The sequence below is a fragment of the Triturus cristatus genome, chromosome 3_2 (assembly GCF_964204655.1).
Source record: "Triturus cristatus chromosome 3_2, aTriCri1.1, whole genome shotgun sequence".
NCBI classification, from domain to species: domain Eukaryota; kingdom Metazoa; phylum Chordata; class Amphibia; order Caudata; family Salamandridae; genus Triturus; species Triturus cristatus.
In genome coordinates, this window is record NC_140584.1 from 824,830,833 (window position 1) to 824,851,704 (window position 20,872).

The 20,872-nt window shown below is 46.0% G+C and overlaps 1 protein-coding gene across 3 annotated transcripts in view; it reads right to left on the reverse strand.

The window, feature by feature from the left end:
- The window catches only part of LOC146858231 (aldehyde oxidase-like), a 623,555-nt gene that overhangs the window by 317,940 nt on the left and 284,743 nt on the right, over positions 1–20,872 (reverse strand). The gene's annotated exons all lie outside the window — the stretch shown is intronic.

Here is a 20,872-nt window from a genome sequence, read left to right on the forward strand (position 1 = left end):
AGGTGATCAGTTTGTTAATTTCTCTATTCAGGAGACTTCAGAGCTCTAAGGAGATTGAAATTTATTTCTCAAATGGAAGTGACAAATTAGGCCATGAGCAGTAGAGCTGGAAAGAGTTAAGGGCAAGGAGCTATATTAGCTGACGATCTAGAGGAACTGATATGTATTGTACACTTATCACTTCAACTGAAGCTTTTATATTGAATTACTGAGGGTTTTCTACATAGCATGGCCTTTCTAGCAGGCAGGTATCCTTTATGTATCCTTTAGTTAGATTGTATCTGTGAAGCTTACAAACTTTGTAATGATTTTAGATGAAAAGTAACAAGTCGACAAATTAACCAAATATGGACTGTGGCTACAAGTTGCTGCAATCCATATTACCAAACTGGTGAAGCAAATACGAACAAAACACATGACCTATCCCCACATGGACCAAATCCCCATTCACAATGACCAGAATAGTCACTCCCCCCAAGCTAAAAAGCAGACTCTTCATTCTTAAACCATATTGTGTTCCAACTCATCATGATCCGGATTTTCCCCAGCTCTGGAATTACCAGCTTTCCCACTATCGCATACTTACCTGTACTACCCAACCTGCAGAAATGTAAAAAAGCTGTTTTCCTCCAAGGGCCATCCATTCTATCCAGTTTGAAGGAGAAACAATTACCAGTCTCTCAATTCTAGATTTTCCTCATCACATTTCAATCTACTCCTGATCCAAAAATCTGCCCAGGTGCTCTATTTGGTGGCACTCATAAAAATGAGGCCTCTATGGGCCTCGGTCAGAATTTTCTCTCTCAGCCCCTCCAGTGCTACCAACAACTCCATTCTGAACGGTATATCTCCATCACAGAACTCCAAGCAAGCATTTCTAAATGCTTCCACTTCAACCTTCAACTCACCTTCTAAGCCAGCCATACATCATGTGCTCTCTTATCTTCATTAGCACCAAATCCTGGCCAGCAGCACCCAATCATTGTTCATGTAAAATACTGCTTCAGCCATTTCTTGAATGCTTGCAACAGCAGATTCAGTTATTTCCCCATCCACAGTATTTTGCATTTTCTCAAACACAGGTAATCTTAACAGACAATCTGCTAATACATTCTTCTTCATGAGCATATACTAAAATTGAAAACAAAATTCCTGCAATCTTAACAAGCATTTTGAGTTCCTCTATGTTGGCTGACTGGCTACCTTAGTTGTGAACACTGACTAAGAGAACAAAGGTCAAAGGCTGTTGATCTGTTCCTACGAGAGAATTCAGTGCCACCCAACCAACAACAGGCAAAAGCCTCTTTTTCAAGTGTGGGGTCGTTTTATTTAGTATCTCTTAACAGCCACGGAGCATAAGGAATGGTGACTGTCCTGGCATCCATCAGCTGTCATACCACTACTCCAAATCTAAAATGAATAGCTTCTGTGTTTATTATAATTTTGCTTAGTGCCAAAAGAGAAGCCAAATGTATCAATGTCATTCGCTCTGTAATACAATGGGGAAATTAAGTTTAACTAAGGGGAGTTTGTTGATAATGTGAGTAAGTGGTAAACACTTAAAACAAAGAGGCTGATGAAGCATATATGATCCTATCTACTTTAACCCACGAAAACGCTGTGTTAATGGCTTTATACTTTATATTTGTTTTGAATTTAATACAACAATTTTTGTGTGTATTTTGCTGATATCATTTGTAGTTGATACGGTTTTATTGTGAGTAAGCGTTGTATTGAATTCATGTTTTTAAAAACACTGTAAAAAGGTTTTATTGGAGGAACAAATAAATAACAATAAAACATTTTTTTTAATAACAAAGTATTATTATGAAGCATGCAGTTTCTTTGAATAAGGACCTAAAGGTACCTGCAAATGACACATGTAAAACATTTTGTATGCAGAGTGGGAGGGGAATTGTGTTGTTCTGTTGCTTAAAAATCCTATACCCTTCACGGACTAGAGGGAGTCTCTCTATTTGTGAAGTGTTAACAACCCAAAAGGCAATACCTATACACTCCTTTAAGCATGACACAGGAAGTTAAGGCCTGGAAACGTTAGTGAAATGCCAATGACAAATCCAAGCTAGAGAACAGTGCTACTCTCTTAATCTGCACCACTATTTCACTAATATTGGGCAATGGATGCCTGTCCACCAGATGGAAGCATTGAGATCATGAAGGTCTATGCAAAGCCTGAGTTTACTGGTCCTTTTTCTAGCAAACACTACTGGGCAAGCCGTTCAAATGCCTTGATGCTTTCAATTATCACTTTTCCACACAACCTCTGAACTTCCTTGCGCAGTCTCTCACACATTACTAAGGGCATATTTGTCACTTTGTGCGCAATTGCAACTGCCCCTTCTTCAATGTTATTTTGTTGGTAAATCCTTTGACTTACTCTAGCCCATCTCTTGACCTCAGGGAACTTCTCTGCCCAGTCATTCATCCGAACTACATTTACTTCAGCATAGTCTGCTCAAAGAACTGGTGAGGATGATTAGGGTCAAGACATATAACAAATCCTATTGCTTGGCGGACCCCAGAAAACAGGACCTTTGTTGGCCACATACACCTTGAACGCTTGGTGGTGCTACGTAAAGGATTCAAGTGAGTCTGGCTCTAGGCAGATTTGAAACCATACTAGAAGAACTCATGTTCACATGGATTGTTATGGTTTCTAATAAATACATGCCACCTCCACGAGATGCAGGTAAGAGCGGGGGGATGGATGACTTGCTCCGGTTGGGGGGGATTGTGGCTGACGGACAACTTGTTCTCGGGGACAGAGGGGGTGGTGGTAGTCGACAGACATGACTTGCTCACCTCTGTCGCCCCAGGAGTGCCACATGGGGTGGACCGCCCCCTCCCCCACAGCTACGCCACTGAAATTACGGCACAACCAGCAACCATGGACTTAACCATGAGGGAAAACTTTCTGTGTCAAATTGTATGTGAATGTCTAATAAAATGTTAACTTGGAGGGAAAAATATGTCACTTATTTATTTGCATTGTTGAAGCCCAAATCTTCTTCAGGTAAACATCAATAGGGATCTTGCGTCTATGTCGTACCCTGTGGGGATCTAGGTTGTATTCCATTCTCTTCCAAGTTAAGTGGTTACTTTCTGAGAATAAGGAGATGAACGGTGAACCTACACAACTCCGTCATCCTTCTTTTCATCCTTCTTCTCAGAAGATGAAATCTAAGTTGCCTCTCATAGCAGAGGAATCTTGCTTTTAACCCTATTAGCTTCAGTGATCAGGAGGCACTGTATGTGCCGAAATCATGTGATGGAATAACTGTAAGAAGTTCATGTCATATGAAATGAGTAATGTTGAGAAATTGGGTAGATTTAATCACTTCATATGCTTCTAACATAAAGATTTATTGATATCAATCCTGAATTCCTATTCTCCCGTCAGAGAATAATGCTGAGAATGTTACCAAATGGTCTGATATTATATTTTCTACCCAGACTTGGACTATGTTTTGAACAATATGGCGCTCCGTGTATTTTCCAGTGCAAGACGGTGAGTTTTAAAATCACGATCTGTTTAGCGGTCATGTTTTACATTTTCTATAGTCCTTCATTTACATTCAATGTTCAGCACATTTACATTGCTAGAAACTGAAAGGCATTCTTGAATTTATTAAACAAGGTTTGTTTTTGTTTTTTAGAAAAGGTTGGTGAATTCAGGGTGCAAGTGTGTGCATTGCTAAATACATTGTTTACAATGTTAATGATTGTACACTCGTCTAACATTTCTAGCTACTTCACCAATGTCATATTCATTCTTATAAACAGAAATTACACAAATGTATGGAATAACATGTGTATATGTTCAGGTCTTCATTTAGGGCAAGATGTACTATTTCCATTTGCAAACTAGGGATGTGAAATGTTCACGACTCGTTGCAAATGGGAATGCAACCTGCGACGTGATCTCTATGCTAACAGGCTGCATTGCAAAGTTTCCATTCACATGGGTCGCAAAAAAATCAGTCTAATGTATATGAGTTGAGCAGGTCACCATGTGCGACCCTCCTATGACTGGATGTAAATGTAGGGATGGAGGCCTGTACGAGACAACATGCTTTTTTTAAATCATCCCGTGTTCATTAAAGGCACAGGTGCTGCTTTAAAAAAATGCTTCCTGTTTGGGAAGACACTGGTTAGAAAGGGCTGTGGTACTGTGGGCCACTGCCTTCGCTCGCTGGGGCCGCACGATTCTCAAAGGGGAAGCTGTCTCGTTGGGACACTTTCTCCTTTGCAAATCAGTTACCACCCCTGCTTGGGGGTCAGCAACTAATCAATGAGTACAACCGCAACTGTTGTCATAAATTATTAATAAATCCCTTTTCCAATTGCACAGAGTAGAAGAATACCTACCTCTTTCACGCCCTCCCCTATTTGCAATTTGGAAAAGGTCACAAACGCCCTTAACAAGTCGGAAATACTTTTCTGACTGTAAAAGGACCCTTAAAATTGTTGAAACACCTTAGTAAATTGTAAATCGCTTGGATTGTGACCGCAATAGGGCTTTATGTATCTCGCATTTCGGCCAGATTTTGAGTTTGACGGACAGTGTACTACACCAAGGGCGAAGTACCCCATCCGCCAACGGATGATCCACCCACTCCTTTTAGAGTCAGGCACACTGTGAAGTTTCCCCTCACTGTGCCCCACTGGCTTCACATGTGAAAACCTTACTCTAACGTACCAATGGAGTTGGGGCCTTCGGCGAAAGCCCATCAGACCATCTTCCATATTTAGAGACGATAGCCTGATGGATTTCTTTCTTTTCGGGACCACCAGGAAAAGCATGGCAGTAATGAACAGAAAAAAAAAAAAATGACCGCCAAACCCTTGGAAAAAGCACCCAGCGTATCAGGGTCATTAGTATTATTTTGCAAAAACAAACTCCCACTTTAAAAAGTTTGTTTATGAAAAGTAAAGACATTTGGCTGAGCGGCTGCATGAAACATGGCGGCCACTCAGCAAACTTTCAGTGCCTTCAGAGGAGGAGTGGTAGAACCGGGTCCTCTGAAGTCATAGAAATCCCCGCTGGGCTGGCAAAGATCTCTAAATATGGTGGGCTGTAGTCCAGCCCCAGGGGCGGAGGCAATGACCTCTACCACCCTGACAGATCGTGGCCAGTCAACACACTCTGAATCAGGCACTTAGTTTCCTGCAAATATGGTTTGGCTTTCAGTTTCAAAACTTGTGTTATATTTCTTTACAAAAGTTGTTGTAGTTTTAGAAAACATTAAATGGCCTTTATGTTTATTCTGAGGCAAAGCTGAGCAAAGAAGCAACAGATATTAATGCAATGATAGATTAGGCTTAAGTAGTGTCAATCTTTAAATCCTGATATACACAACACTAGTGAATCTAAGCAAAAAGGCTATCATGTACCACTGTTTGCTAGAAAGCATCAGTGTTAAACAAGATGTTCAGAAACCTCTGCCCACTCGCTTCTCTGAGACATAGCTCATTGAATGCCCCATTGCGCTCCACACTATGGGCCCAATGTCTTTTAAGGGACAGCGCACAAAAGGCAGTTGCATATCGTGCACCGACTTTCTGCGACCTCTTTCTTATTTAGCGATCCAATCTACGTATTAATCGGGCCCACAGCAAATCCAGTTGTGTGTGGATCGCAGAACCACATGCCTCATGAATATTAATAAGGCAGGTCACAATTTGCGCCCCGCGATTAGCTACCAACACATAGATAGATGGGGGTCTGCAAGGAGCAGCAGACAATATTCTCCGTGTCTATACACCCAAACAGGATGTTTTGTTGGTTTTAAAAGAAGCCCGTGTTTGTTTTTTTATGTTTTATTTTGAGTTGCAAATGTATATCAGTCATACCAAAGAAACACAGATAAAAAAAGATACATTAACTAAACAAAGACATACACATTATCTCACCACTTTTCATGTAGCATACCAATCCATCTTCACTAGTGCTGACTCAATGTACATTTGACTTTTATTTTGCCCCCATCTGACCTTCCCCTGCCTTCTGGCTGGCTGCAGCTCCCTCCATTGTCACTACTTCAGTCCTTTTCCCTACTTCTCAGAAATTCCCTGTAGGGTGCCCAGAAATCTTTCGGGCGTGCCTTTGGGTGCGCCAGTTTACAGTAATCCTCCCTCTTCGCGTTACAATATGCCATAAAATCCTGCCAGTGTTTCTGTAAGGAACCAGTGCTGCTTCCGCCAAGGTCTCAATTCTCCAAGGGGCAGGTGTCCCAAGGGACATCCTCCCATTAGCAAATTCGTGACCATGGCATTTGAGGTGTCAGTAGCTGACCAATGGTTTGTGGCCACAACTGTAGTCACAAACCATATACACCGGCCACTGTGACTGCAATTATGGACACGTTGCCCAATTCACGTGCCCTCGTAATTTTAAGTCAGATTGGATTTTAAAACCCATTTTGCGAGTCGGGATGTCTTTTCTAACTCGCAAATTGTGTTTAGCACATGGCACAGAACACTTTGCACCCGCAAACCCTGTAATTTTGTGAATCACGGGGTTTGTGAATGCAAAAGTCTTTAGTACACGGGTTTGACGTTTTTAAACTCCGTGCTAGATCGTCATCTGTATAGTGATGATGAGGCTGAATTTTCCCCACATGCTCTGTTCTCTGTCACTGTAAAAGCATTTCTCAGTCTGACCTTGGCATCAACTTTTCTTCAACTTTGAATTGTTTACACAAGATAGAGATAAGCTTTCATGGAAATGTTAAAAGGGTTAATCTTTGACATTACACACATTCAAAACAAACCTTGATTTTGTCCAGGACCCCTCTGCAAGCAACATTCTAAAGATCTTTGAGCTTTCAAAGAACAGGGAAATTATCGATAATGGAATTCTGCTACAGTGAGCCCAATTAAAAAAGCCATTTGTGCGTTTGTAAATCTAACCTGTATGAGCAAATGGCTTGATTTGTGGGTAGAAGGATTTCGCAAAAATGTACTCATATTTCTGTGTTCAAGAAAAAAAGGGCTCTTTCGTGATAAAATATTTTGAAAAGCCTTTTTATCCACAGAAGGGTAAAAATGCAGACTATGGGGGATGTTCCTGGGTCTGCCAGGGAGCCGAGGCCTTGGCCTCCACCACCATGGCGGAGGACTGTCCAGCATATTAAGAGATCCCCACCAAGGTGGAGGGCCGTCAAACCTGTGAAGAGATCCCCATCTACTTGGCAGGGATCTTGGTGCTGTGAGAACGTCCTAGCAACCACGACTCCTTTTCTCAGCAGGCCCCATGCATAAAATACCTAAAATACCTGCTCTGTAAACATTTAGGTTTGGAGACAACAAACTCTCAAGAGGTAAATGTGTTTTCTCTATAAAAAAACAGCAAATGGTCAGACACTGAGGAGGTTTTCAAATAATGCATAGAGCCATTCCAAATCTTCATACCTTGTCCATCTCGCCTCACATGGTGGTCACGGGCAGGGGAAATAGTGATAGCCACCCCAGTCTAGATGGGCACCAGTAACAGGTTTACACTGGTGGTACTTGCAAAGTCTTTGCCAGTGTAAACTTGCAAATTGCCAGCTCTAAATAGAGCTGGGAAGCTGCAAGTTTCACGGGGCAAGCGCCCAGCTGATTTAAGGTGGTGTTTCTGCTCCACCAAAGTCTGAATAAGGGACCCTGCCTCTAAACCTTCATAGCAACCATCAAGAGTATCGAAGCGTGAAAGGTAAGATATGGTGGCAACTTTCAAGGTACCTCTGGCAAATTATGGGAAATGCCACGTCCAGGCAGGATAAAGGCATGAAAAGTAATTAACAGGCAGATCCAGAGAGCAGAGGTATGATCTTTGGGGATAGAAAGTCCATTATTTAGGGAAAGTTCATTATTACCAGCTTCTAGGAACCTTGGGGCTGACTGAAAAATAACATAAAATTCTGAACAGCTTTAAGCTTATAAGGCGATGGAATGCATTACATCTCATGTTCTCCAAGTAGTTTTGAAAAGCTTTGCAATCAGTAGTACTTAATGTGGTCTCTGGTTCACACCCTTATGCACAAAGACCCTCCTCTCCAAGCTTGACTTCGTTTAGGAAGCCTTCCCCTTGAAATTAAACCCAAGACAGAATTCCAGCTCCAGTGCTCACATCACGAAAAAGGCTATCGATCTAATGCATGTACACAGAAAGATAAACGTCTCAATCGGATCAGAACGTTTGTGTAATGTTGTCCAAGACTAGGTCAACACTTATCGAGGTGGGATGATGTCGTTCGCGCAATTCTGGTACATCTGGAAAGTGCCTTGGATACTGTGGGCCATTGGATCACGGGGGGCAAGAACTATGAGCCCATCACCCCCAAACGGACCAATTTCCTATGACTACCAACAGAGCTGAGGACAACCTTCAAGCTCCTCCTTACAATATTCAAAGCCTTTTATTTCAAACTGCTTTCCTACATTCAAGAGAAGTGGACAAGATCTGGCTGGAGCCAACATACAATCAACAAATCAGACATTCTCCCATCACACCCCTCATCTGTGGAAATCACTCCTAGAACAACGAATGCTTTCATCAGCATTGGCCTGCCAGGCATGCTTGTTCTAAATTGTTGCACATGCAGCACTTCAATAGCCCTTAGTAAGGATGAGGTTAATAAATACTCAAAGAAATAAACACAATTATAATTATTGCAAGCGGAATTGGTGCTTTTCATACCACATTCTTCATGTATGGGAATGTACCAGTCATTTTGCCTCTTAGGAAATTGTGGCAGGTTTGACATGTCTAAATATACTGAGGAAAAAAACTAGGATGCGTTTTTCAATAAAGACTGTAAATTAACACTGATATGTTCGATAACAGGAGTTACCTTAGTCTATGTCTCTCTTTCCACCCATCCATTATCTTTCTCTCTTACACTCCTCTTTCTCTTCTCCCTCTCGTTTTGCTTTCTCTCTACCTACCTCCTTTCCCCTGTCTTGAAGCTCTTCTGTGCCTGGTGCAGTTAACCTTGAGTTGCTGGGGAAAGTGACACAGCGCGAGAAGTGGCCCTGAGATTTCCAAAGCCAGCCTCCAATGGCTCCAGCCCACGGGGTAATGGATGGAAGAAAAGGCCAGTATGGCCCTGATAGACGTGCTTTGGGCCTGAGAATTCCTGTGACAGGTCAACTGAGAGGAGGATCCCTCATCAGAGTAAGAATGGTATCTGAATACTCGTCGAAATTCTGGGAGGAGAGTACAAAAATATGAACCCCAGAAACACTGAAATGGCCACCAACAAATGGACCTTGCTAAGTTCCTCTAATGCTCGCGAAGTGAATTATGCACCAATTAAACCGTGGTGAAAGACATTTGAGAGAAACTGAATGGCCTAACTGGGAGAGGGCTCTCTGGGGCAGAAAGTAGAAAAGGCATGGAGCAGGGCAACCACATTGGAGGAGTAGTCAGTTGAGAAGGCAATTGAAGTACAAGAGAAGATGTCCTTTAGACCTTAGACATAGATGATTTCGGGTCTGGTGGGTTAGTGGACTAATGCATCCACTGTAGGGGCCTGTGTTCAAACTTTTTGTCACATGTTCAATTCCCGGCAGGTCCACTCAGCCTTTCATCCTTCTGAGGTTGATAAAATGAGTACCATTGAGTTGGGTAACAATAAACATCTGTAATTCAGTGCCAAGATACCCTTGGGTGAATGTACACTTTAAAAATACACATGTTGTGTTATGTTTAAAATGAGTGGAGGTCTTGGTGTGAATGGACAACAAAGTTAAAGTTTTCCCTAACGCAAATAGGAGGCACCAATTTCAGGGTGCTGGGAATACTGGCAGAAATCAAAACAGAGGCCCTTTCTGGTTAAATGCAGCAAGGGATATCTGTTTTGATGGGTCTATCGTGGATCTACATTAGTGACATTGGTGTATTTATTGTGGTGGCCAAAGGAGGCATGCAACCCTCTGGCTTGGGTTTTAGGTCTCACCTACTATACAGCGGATGTGCTGTCTGTTGCGAGTCGTATTATTAGCTTACAGTGAGCTTGGAGCCCACCCATTGCTTACTATTGGTTGACTTCATTGTTCCTCATTTGCTTGCTTATTATTCATTATCGTGTGTGGACTTTCTTTCCAATTCTTGTGCTTTTCCCCTGGAGCATGGAGTTGTGTCATTCCACTTCACTTCTTTCAGGAGCTAGTTTTTTTGTTTTTAAGCATGCTACTAGAGTGTAAGTGTTTTCAGCTTCCTCCTTTGTTTACTCTCTCTCTGTAGCACTCACTTGTGTAGCCCTTTCTCCCCAGTGTGTGTCCACCCTCCCGTGATGCCCACATGTGCATTTAACCCGTGTAGGGTTATATGCACATGTGGACTGAGGCATGGCAGGAGTTTGGGGGTCAGGTAGGTAGAAAAAGGTTGGGCAGATGAGTGAATGCAGGTGGGTTAGGAGCAGGAGGGTTGTGAAAGGTAGAATAGGTGAGTAAGGCCTAAGTGGAGTCAGAGGTGTAGGGGGCAGGTGGTTATTGAATGAGATGTAGGCATATTGGGCGGGGAATGTCTAAAGTGGCAAAGTAGTGGAGGCTAGGTTAGAGAGTAAATTGGCCACATTACGTGTCCATTCTAAACTGCGTAGCTCTGTAATAGACTGCAGAGGATTCTGTGTGCCTTCTTTAACGTCTCCATTGCACGTTCACTCCTAGTCCTTTGTGGTGTACTTGGAGGGTCTGAGCATAGATGAGGTTGTGGCCACTGATGTTCATCACACCAGCGAGGTCGGACTTTTCTGATGGCATTCAGGAACTCTGCCACCCCACAGGAAAGCCCAAAGTTAAGTCTCTTATAACATTGGAGACTGACACAGGCTGAAAATGTGGTAATAACCTGACTCATTTCTTCCAAGATGAGCTGGTGGTAACCAAGTTGAGGATGAGCTTTGAGAACCAGCATGCACAACTGAAGTTGACAGCATGTCATTGTCTAAAAGTCCAATTGGTCGCACACTGCTCCACCTACCAGCGTGTTGCCCCAAAGAATTGTGGTCCCTGAAGTCAGCTTCGGCGGGTACGCCTATGCCCGAGTCTTGAGTGCAAGTGTGTGTAGCGTTAGCCATCCCTGGGCACGTGTTTCAAGGTAGTTGCCTCTCGTCAGCAGGGAGTAGGTAAGTGTGTAGGGTTGGGGGGCGCTAGCGAGCCCGGAGCAAGATGGCTGCGCCGTAGTGCAGCTCCGCTGTTCGAGCTATTTATCCGCCTAATATCCGTGCATGCTGGCGCCGATGGTGACTGCTGACGGCGGCTACCTGGCTCTCCTGCCTTGCAGACCTTGTTGGTAACCGATTTGCTGACCTTTACTGCTCCTCCCGCCTGGAATCGCAACGAGTACTGGCGACCCGCGCTGTGCAGAAAATGGCGGCCGCGTGGAGACCCGGCTGCTGACCCCGCCTGCGGAGCCTCCTGTGCCGGCTGCTGGTGGAAGGTGTGCGGCGGCTCTGATTTGCTGTGAATGCTTGGCGGCTTTCTGGGCTGTGCCTGCTGTGGCCTGCACGGGGTGCTCGGTGGCCCTGGCGGTGTCGCTCCTGCGGCCGGGCGTGACTGCCGGAACCTACTGCTGGGAGCGGATCCTTACCCGGAGCTCCGGCGTCTGGTGCTGCGGGGGGAGCTGCGGCCTAGGACGGTGATTGGCCTTGTCCGGCCTGACGGCGCACTGTGAGGACCGCAGCGCGGGCTGTGGAGGCTCGGACAGCTTTGCGGCGCGACTCCGTGCTCGGGGCCTGCCTCCAACGCGGCCTGGACGGACCTGCGGAGCCTGCGGTGGGCCGAGGCCTGACGGCAGACCTGGGCGAGGCGGCCTGGCCTGGAGCGCTGGTGAGTGGGCGCTAGCTGCGGCGTCGGCGGCCCGGGGAGGCCCCTTCAGACACTGTCGCGGCCAGCTGGGGTAATTCTAGTGTATTTGGACGGCGGGGGACACGTGCTGTGCCTGTCTTGAGATGTCTGCCCTACTGCGATGTCCGATCGTTGGATGCCTTTAGGTGGGACCGCATTGGCGCATTTTGGCTGGGAGTGTGTGCGCCTGTATCGTGTTTCTGTGTGGCCTGCCCTCATATAGATTGCTGCTCTGCTTTCTGTGGAACTTGCGTGGACTGAGGTGTGCCGACGGGTGGTGGACTGGGGTTGGCCTTCCCCCTGCTTGGACAGTGACACTGTCAGCATGGGCCGCACCGATAAGCAGCAGAGCAAACTTCAGTTTGAGACCAAAGCGCATACTAAGACTCCTGCAGCTACTGCCCCTAATCCGGAGCTGGGGCCGGAGCAATGTCCGCCCACGCGGCTGGAGCAAATGATGCTCACTATGCAGCAGAGTCTACAAACTATAGATGCCAAAATCGATGGTCTAAATCTCCGTATGGACAGTATGGCCTCCCGCCTTGACAAGCAGGGCGCACAGATTGTCGAAGCGGAAACCCGCATTTCAGAGGCAGAAGACCGCATGGAAGTGATGAGTACATCCTGCGCTGCCATGGAGAAAGTGCTTGAGGTTATAAAGGCCAGAAGTGAGGATTTTGAAGCCCGCTCCCGGAGAAATAACCTGCGCATAACGGGGGTGGCTGAAACTACCAACACTGGTCCCATGGAACTATATGTGGAAACACTGCTCACGGCATTGCTGGGTGCTGAAACTTTTCCAAGGTTTTTGTTGTGGAGCGTGCTCATCGATCCCTGGCTCCTAGACCCGTTCCGGGTGCCCTGCCCAGGCCGATCATCGCCAGGCTCCTCAATTATAGAGACAGAGATGTGGCTCTCCGTCTGGCCAGAGAGAAAGGGAAGCTTGAATATCAGGGAATGAAAATAGAACTATTCCCAGACTTCACCGTGGCGGTGCAGCAGGCTCGTCGTGAATTTCAAGCGGTGAAGAAAAAGCTGCAATCCCTGAAAATTCAATACGCCATGCTGTATCCTGCCCGGCTGCGGATCCAACACGAGGGGAAGGCGCACATCTTTACGACGCCGAAAGAGGCGATGGTATGTACTCGGCGATTGGAGCGGCAGGAACCATCTGGCAAGAACAGTAGACATTTGGACTCAGAGGACTGAGCATGGTGCTGCCCACTGCCATTCCGCTGTCTCATAGTGCCTTATTGAATGTGGTAATTGACATGCGACTGCCAATGGCGGTGTGGGGGCCGTGGCTGCTCATGTTGGTGGGACCAGGTGGCTGTAGCCGGGTGCCATGCACTTCTCCTATTTCTTCTTGTCAAGTTCCTGTGATGGCTGCCACTTTCCTTTAAGCTCGACCCACCCTGCTTCTGCGGGGGGCCAGGAGCCGGTGGTGACCCCTGCTATGGGAACTTCCCACACAGTTTGGGGTGTTTGTAGATGCCAGGTTGGCGTCCAAGTTGGGGCACTGCTGTTCCTTGTTCTCTGGTTCTTGTGTGTTGGGAAATTACAGTTGCCCTTTGTTCGTCTGGTTCATGCTAGGGTGAATGTGTGGCAGCAGTTGCTAGCCGCAGTGGGGGGATGGGGTGGTTTGGGATTTATGCTTCAATATGTTGATGTGACGCAGATTGTTAGGCTACATAATGCATGGTACTGCAGCCGTGGCTGCTTCTTAGCTGCTTGTTTATATATCACTATGTCCTGCTGTGATGACAAATAATGGGTCAACCCTAAAATGGCTGAGCTGAAATGTCCGGGGGCTTAACAACGCTAGGAAGGTGAGGCAAGTACTCGCTTAATTGGACAGGCATAATGTGCAGAATGCATTACTACAGGAGACGCATCTCACGCAGCACACTGCCCAGAAGGTAGCGTCTGGTTGGGCGGGGGCGCGGCTGGCTGCGTCCTACTCCTCATATGCTCGGGGGGTTATGATACTGGTCAAGAAACATGTTCCCTTTGTACCCCACATGGTTGATGCTGATACAGACGGCAGGTACATTATAGCTCAGGGCACACTTTATAATATGCCGTTAACTATTGTCAATATTTATGGTCCAAATACAGATGATCCGGGGTTCTTTGATGCTCTTTGGAGTAAGCTTGCCAATACCCAATGTGCGCCTGTTATATGTGGGGGGGATTTTAATGCGGTGTTGGATCCGGCACTGGACCGAAAAACCACGGTAGTCTGCCCTTCCCGGAGGGCCCCGGGTGCAATACAGGAGGGGATGAGATCCCTGGGACTGATTGACATTTGGCGAAGAAGGTATCCTCAGGCTATGGAGGGAACATGTCACTCATACGCCCGGCAGACCTGGTCCCGGATAGATTATTGGCTGGTAGCGCCTGATGTCTGCAATTGGGTGGTGCGGGTAGGACACTTGCCTAGAACATTGTCTGATCACTCACCAGTGGCACTGGACGTGGTGGTGCCTGCGCGGGTCCCGCCCCCTTTCCAGTGGCGTATGCAGTCCGCATCCTTACTAGACCCAGTGTTCAAAGAAGGGGTTCGTGAGGCCATAACGAATTACTTCGCAGTGAATACGGGAACGGTAACGACAATGGAGACACTGTGGGAAGCCTTTAAGGTGACCATTCGTGGGGAGTGCATTGGCCTTCAGGCTGGTGTCTTGAGGTCTCTCCGTCGGCAGATGGCCGCTCTGGAGAGGGAACTGACGAACCTGGAGCACTCCTATAGTGTTCGACCTAGCCCAGCCATCCTAGCACAAATAAGGGAAAAAATCTCAGAGTATAATGATACTGCAGACCGAGAGATCAAGCATCTCTCCCGGCGCAGCAGGGTGCGATATTACGGGGAGGGCGGAAGGCCGGGGAGGTCACTCGCCTCTCGCATTCTGGATCCTCATCGTCGGGCGCCTGTGGTACAGGGAATCAAGGTTGATGAGGAGACCCGGCATGATGCTGATGGTATCTTGGGAGCATTTGCGGACTACTACACTGACATGTACAGTCACCGGCCCACGGCGGGGCTGGATGAATTAGATCAATATTTAGATGATGTCGCATTGGTGTGGCTGTCGCGTAGACAACAGGAGTTTCTGATGCACCGCTTGACACTTGGGGAGATTCAGGATGCTATTAAGGCGCTTCCTGGTGGTAAAGCGGCGGGCACTGATGGCCTGCCGGCTGAATTTTATAAAGAATATGCGGACCAACTAGCACCGTGCTTGTTACAACTCTATGAGGAGGCATATGAGACTCGGTGCTTGCCGCCGACACTTCGGGAGGCGCTGGTGGTCGCCCTTCTAAAACCTGACAAGCCACCTGATCAATGCGATTCGTACCGCCCATTGTCGCTAATCAACACTGACGTCAAAATATTGGCGAAGGTGCTGGCCACGAGGCTCCAGCTCTTCCTACCGGTTATGGTCCTCCCGGACCAGTCGGGGTTTGTCCCCGCTCGCTCCACATCCCACAATCTCCGCACCATCTTTGCGGTCATGCATGTGTTGACTCCTACGCTCCGGCGGTGGCGGTGCTCCTTGACGCTGCCAAAGCGTTCGACTCTATAGCGTGGTCCTACATGATAGCAGTCCTACATCGTATGGGAGTGCCGTTTGTCTTTACGAACTGGATTAGGTTGCTGTATACTAGACCGGAGGCCACGGTGCGAATTAATGGGCATCTCTCTGAGAAATTTGCGATCCACCGAGGTACGCGGCATGGCTGCCCATTGTCGCCCCTGCTGTTTGCCCTTGTGCTCGAACCTCTGGCCTGCATGGTGCGACAGCGCCACGCTGCGTCAGCATTGCGGTATTTGCAGCGCCCACTAGCAGTTTCCATGTATGCGGATGACATGGTGCTGTATGTCCGTGAACCGGAACAGTATCTAGCGCCGCTTATCCACGAATATGTCCGATTTGAACGTATCTCTGGTCTGGGGATTAATTGGGCTAAGTCCACAGTATTGCCTCTTACTGATAGCACCCGGCCTTTTGACATGGAATATCCATTGGTGTGGGGACTGGAGGCTGTTAAATACTTGGGGGTGTGGCTGCACAGAGACTCCCAAACGGTCATACAGGCCAATTTTGGAACAGCAGTTACCAAGCTGGAAGAGCAGGTGACTCGGTGGATTAAACTGCCGTTCTCCTTTGCAGATCGAATAGCCTTGATGAAGATGATAGTGCTCCCGTGCCTATTATATTATTTTTGCAATATCCCAGTCCAGCTTACTCGGTCCTTCTTTGACACTCTCCGCTCCCTCCTGATTACACTGGCGTGGGGGGGGAGGAAGTCCCGCCTTGGCTGGGGGACTCTCACCCTGCCTTATGCCCAGGGTGGATTTGCGGCGCCGGATTTTCATCTCTATTACCTCTGCGCCCAGGCGCAGTACGCTTATGATTGGCAACATGACCCGGCTTTCATCCCACATGTGGCTGTGGAGGCGGGGGCGGTCCATCCTCTACCCCTTAAAGCGATGATTGTCAACACATATACGATATATGAGAAGGGGGAGTTTGACACGGTACAGATTACCGCCAGTGCCTGGCGAGCATTGGGGCAGCGCGCGGGCAGATTGCCGCTCTATGCCCCGGGAATGCCGTTACTCCATCATTCTGATCTCTCGGTGACTCAGGAGACGGGCACGCTGCGGACGTTGGCGGCGATAGGGCTTAATGTCATGGCGGACGTGTTCGTGGGAGGGCAGTTTATAACCCTAGCAGACCTGGAGGCCCGGGGGGAGGTGTCCACCATGCAGCGCTTCGTCTGCGAGATTGCGATCCGCTATGCGGGCATGTATTCCACACTTCCCGTCTGAGCCGCCGACTCTTGGGGCGCGGCAGTTGATTTATACGACCGCCTCTAGAGCACGGCTGGTGACCAGGCTCTATAAAGAATCGCAGAGGGAGGGGGTCTCCGTGGGATCCACGGCCCTGGACAATTGGAACAAGGTGCTACCGGAGCCTCTCACGGAGGAGGAGTGGCTGGATAGCTGTAGTTTGACAGGCCACGTGACACCGAATGGCAATCTAAGATTGGTGCATTTCAAGTACCTACATCAGATGTACTATACCCCAGTGCAGTTATGTCGGTTTGGGCTTCGCCAGTCCGATGCTTGTAAGCGATGTGGCGCGCCTGGGGCAGACTTTTATCACCTGGCTTGGGGCTGTCCGAAGATACTTGCATATTGGGGTGAAGTAATTAGAGTGCTTGGACAGATGATTGAGGGGCCGCTGGACTGCCATCCGCGGTTATGTCTATTGGGGGTTGGGGCTGCGGTCCGCCCTTTTCACAAGAAATTTGTATCCATTGCCCTGCTCATGGCTAAACAACGTATTTCTATCTGTTGGGAGAGCCGGATGGCTCCCACACTCAACTTGTGGCTGCAGGACTTGGCGTATTGCCGGGATCAGCTTACATGCTATGCGGAGGAGCTGCCTGCAACCTCCAAACCAAGAGATATCTGGGGACCACTCACAACGTATTTGCTCTCACTCAATAATGATTGATGTATTGAACGATGTTGGCACACAAACTTTTTTAGTTTTTTTTGTTTTGTCTCTTTATTTCTCTTTTTCTGTTTACCCTCACGGGCTGGGCCCTGTTGCCTGGCTTTGGAGCCCTGGGACTTCCTGAGAATATGATACGGCGGCCAAGTAAGATTACTGTACCACTGTTAATTGTGTCTTTCCTTGTACCGATGCCTTGAATCTGTCCAATTTCAACCTTGTGATATGCATGACTTAATGTGTTTTGTTTCCTTTTGAAAATGCTTAATAAATAAAATTTAAAAAAAATAAAAAAGTGTGTAGGGTTGCTGTGTAGGCTGCTAAAATAAGTGTCATTGTCTGTGGAACTGAGGTATCTTTCACTTCAAATGGCTAAGTTGTGGATGTGCACATTTATAGATATGTGTACAAGTCCTGGTTAGTTAGGCCTGTTGGTAACCATCCCTTGATGGCACACACAGTGGGTCCTGAGACTTTATTGATTACTCCTAGAAGATTTGTTTCATATTTAAATGTACTTTTCACATTTTAATCGCCTGTATTAACATCGGCTGCATATGAAAATGGCTAATGTTAGCCTGCTATATTTCTCCTTGTCGTGTGTCTTCTTTTTTCCCATTTCAGGCAATAAGCTTTACCAGCAACTTGAACGATGCATCTTTTATGTTGTTTTCTCATGTGAATGTCTAACTTTATACAATCCTCTTAACACTCAGTAAGGAGCACCTGATACAAAACATCCTGGAACAAATGTATTTTTTTAATTTTTTTATTATTGCGATCCATCAAAATGTCAAATTCATCCATATAACACAGTACCATGTCTTGGTCATGCACCAATAATCAATAAATACTTTGTACATATTCAGGAATATAAAAATATACAGAGCAGAATACGACCACGAATAACATTGCTTTAAAAATCAATAGAGACCAGATACAATACAGATTTGTGCAATTAAAAAAGCGCTTAAGGTGCATAGAGTGCGTAAAGTGCAAACAAGGAAAGAGTGTGCAAATATGCAAAATGTCAATGTCAATAACTATAACTCGCGCGCCCGCAATCCTCTGCTCATGACGTCACATATTACATCACTCATGACATGGCCAGTGGCATCACTCTTGACATCACTGATGATATCATCCTTGTGATAGAGTGGCGGTCGCGCGAGTTATAGTTATCTGAACTATAACTATAACGGGGGAATTTCATTGGTTTTTTACGAGTGAAATATCCACCTAACTATAACATGTGTGAAACCTATGGTTTTTTAAGTGAATTTGCAAGGTTTTTTAAATGCTAATTCCTAACTATAACGTGTGTGAAACCTATGGTTTTTTCAGTGAATTTGTACGGTTTTTTAAATGCTAAGTTATGTATCTATTATTATTTTTTTTATATATTTATTTTACAATAAACTACGTATTACATTTTTTTTTTTAATGGTTTTTCACCGTGCGCGCACCCCCGCGATTAAAAAAAAAAATTTTTAATGTTTTTTTCTGCCTTCAGGGTCCTTCAGGGACCCCTTGACAAAGGCTAGGGGGTCAGGAACTCTCTACCCTGCCCCCTTTTCACGTTCGCCACCTTCCTTTTCCACTCTCGCACTGAAAACAAACAAAATGGCGGTCGACACTTCCTGATTTCGACCGATTCGAACGTTGACTGACATGTAACAACCAATCAGAATTACGTTCGCGCACGTTAGGGTGCGCGCACTGTGCACGCACGGTGCGCGGCTATAGATATTGATGTGCTTTAACTGCAATTTGCTCAGGAACTACTGAACAGATTGACTCCTTATGTGCAAAAGGCACATCCCTGACCTGAGGACTACCTCTCTGCCAAATTTCAAGTAATTCTGTTCAGCCGTTCGGGCTGTACCTTCGACTAAAGGTCCTATGGGAAAATGCATGGGGAAAACACGTTTTGGGACACCCCTTTTTTCTCGGCCCCCGCTTGACGAATCCCCCTGAGACTTTCAGGGTAGGAGCTGAGCGGAGCGCCCCATTAGTTTTGAAAATTTCGCGAAGATTCGTCAACCGGCGCCAAAGTTAATCAAAATAGAATTTTGAGATTTCCTATGGAAACACGGTCCTAACTATAACTATCTACTGGCGACCGCCAGTAGACTATATATATATATATATATATATATATACACATATATATATATATATATATATATATATATATATATATATATATTCACTGAAAAAACCATAGGTTTCACACATGTTATAGTTAGCGGAAATTTTACTGATAAAAAACCAATGATAGTTAGTGCTGGCAACTATAACTCACGCGACCGCAATCCTCTGCTGATGCTAATACTATATTTAGACACTTATTTGCCCATGTCTTCTTCCATACATTTTTAGCTATACATATATTACAAATATTTTTTTTTATAAAGACACATATGTCATCAGCAGAAGATTGCGGTCGCGTGAGTTATAGTTGCCAGCACTAACTATAACGGGGCAATTTCATTGGTTTTTTATCAGTAAAATTTCCGCTAACTATAACATGTGTGAAACCTATGGTTTTTTCAGTGAATTTGCAAGGTTTTTTAAATGCTAAATCCTAACTCTAACGTGTGTGAAACCTATGGTTTTTTCAGTGAATTTGTACGGTTTTTTAAATGCTAAGTTACTTTACGCCATTCGAGGCGTGCGCGCCCACTTAACGCAGTTCGTTCCGTGCACGGTTTTTATCAACTTTAATAAGCCCTGTACATTTGGTGGCCTTCGGCCACCAAAAGCACAGGGGGAGGGGTCAATGTGGATAGTGTTTTTTTTATTTCGATTTTATAATTTCATGTTTTTTTTATACAGTAATAAGCCCTGTACATTTGGTGGCCTTCGGCCACCAAAAGCACAGGGGGTGGGGTAAGTGTTGATAGTGTTTTCGGAATCGATAAGCCCTGTACATTTGGTGCCCTGCGGCCACCAAAAGCACAGGGGGTGGGGTAAATGTGGATAGTGTTTTTTTTTTTTCTATCTCATTCCCGTACGCTTACGGTAAGCGTACGGTAAGCGTACTCGGCGAAATTGCCGAAAAAAAAATATAACCCTTTTTGCTCTTGGGGGATGTTTGGGGACTCCCTCAACATGACTGTGTGGGAGGGAGTTGTCAAAACAGCCCCGTAACATGTTTTTGGGCATCATGTTTGATAAATAACACTCAGTGCGAGAGACAAAATGGCGGACGCCGCTTCCTGGTATTCGAATGTTTACTAAGATCTAAGAGCCAATCAGAATCGCGCTCGCGCACGCCACCGTACGCGTACGGTAAGCGTACGGTAAGCGTACCGTAAGCGGGCTCAGATATATATATTGATTTAAAGGCTATTTTCTCAGAATCTACTGAACAGATTTACACCAAACCTACAAAAGGCACCTCCTTGACCTAGGGACTACCTCTCTGCCAAATTTCTAGTAATTCTGTTCAGCCGTTCGGGCTGTAGCTCTGTCTAAAGGTCCTA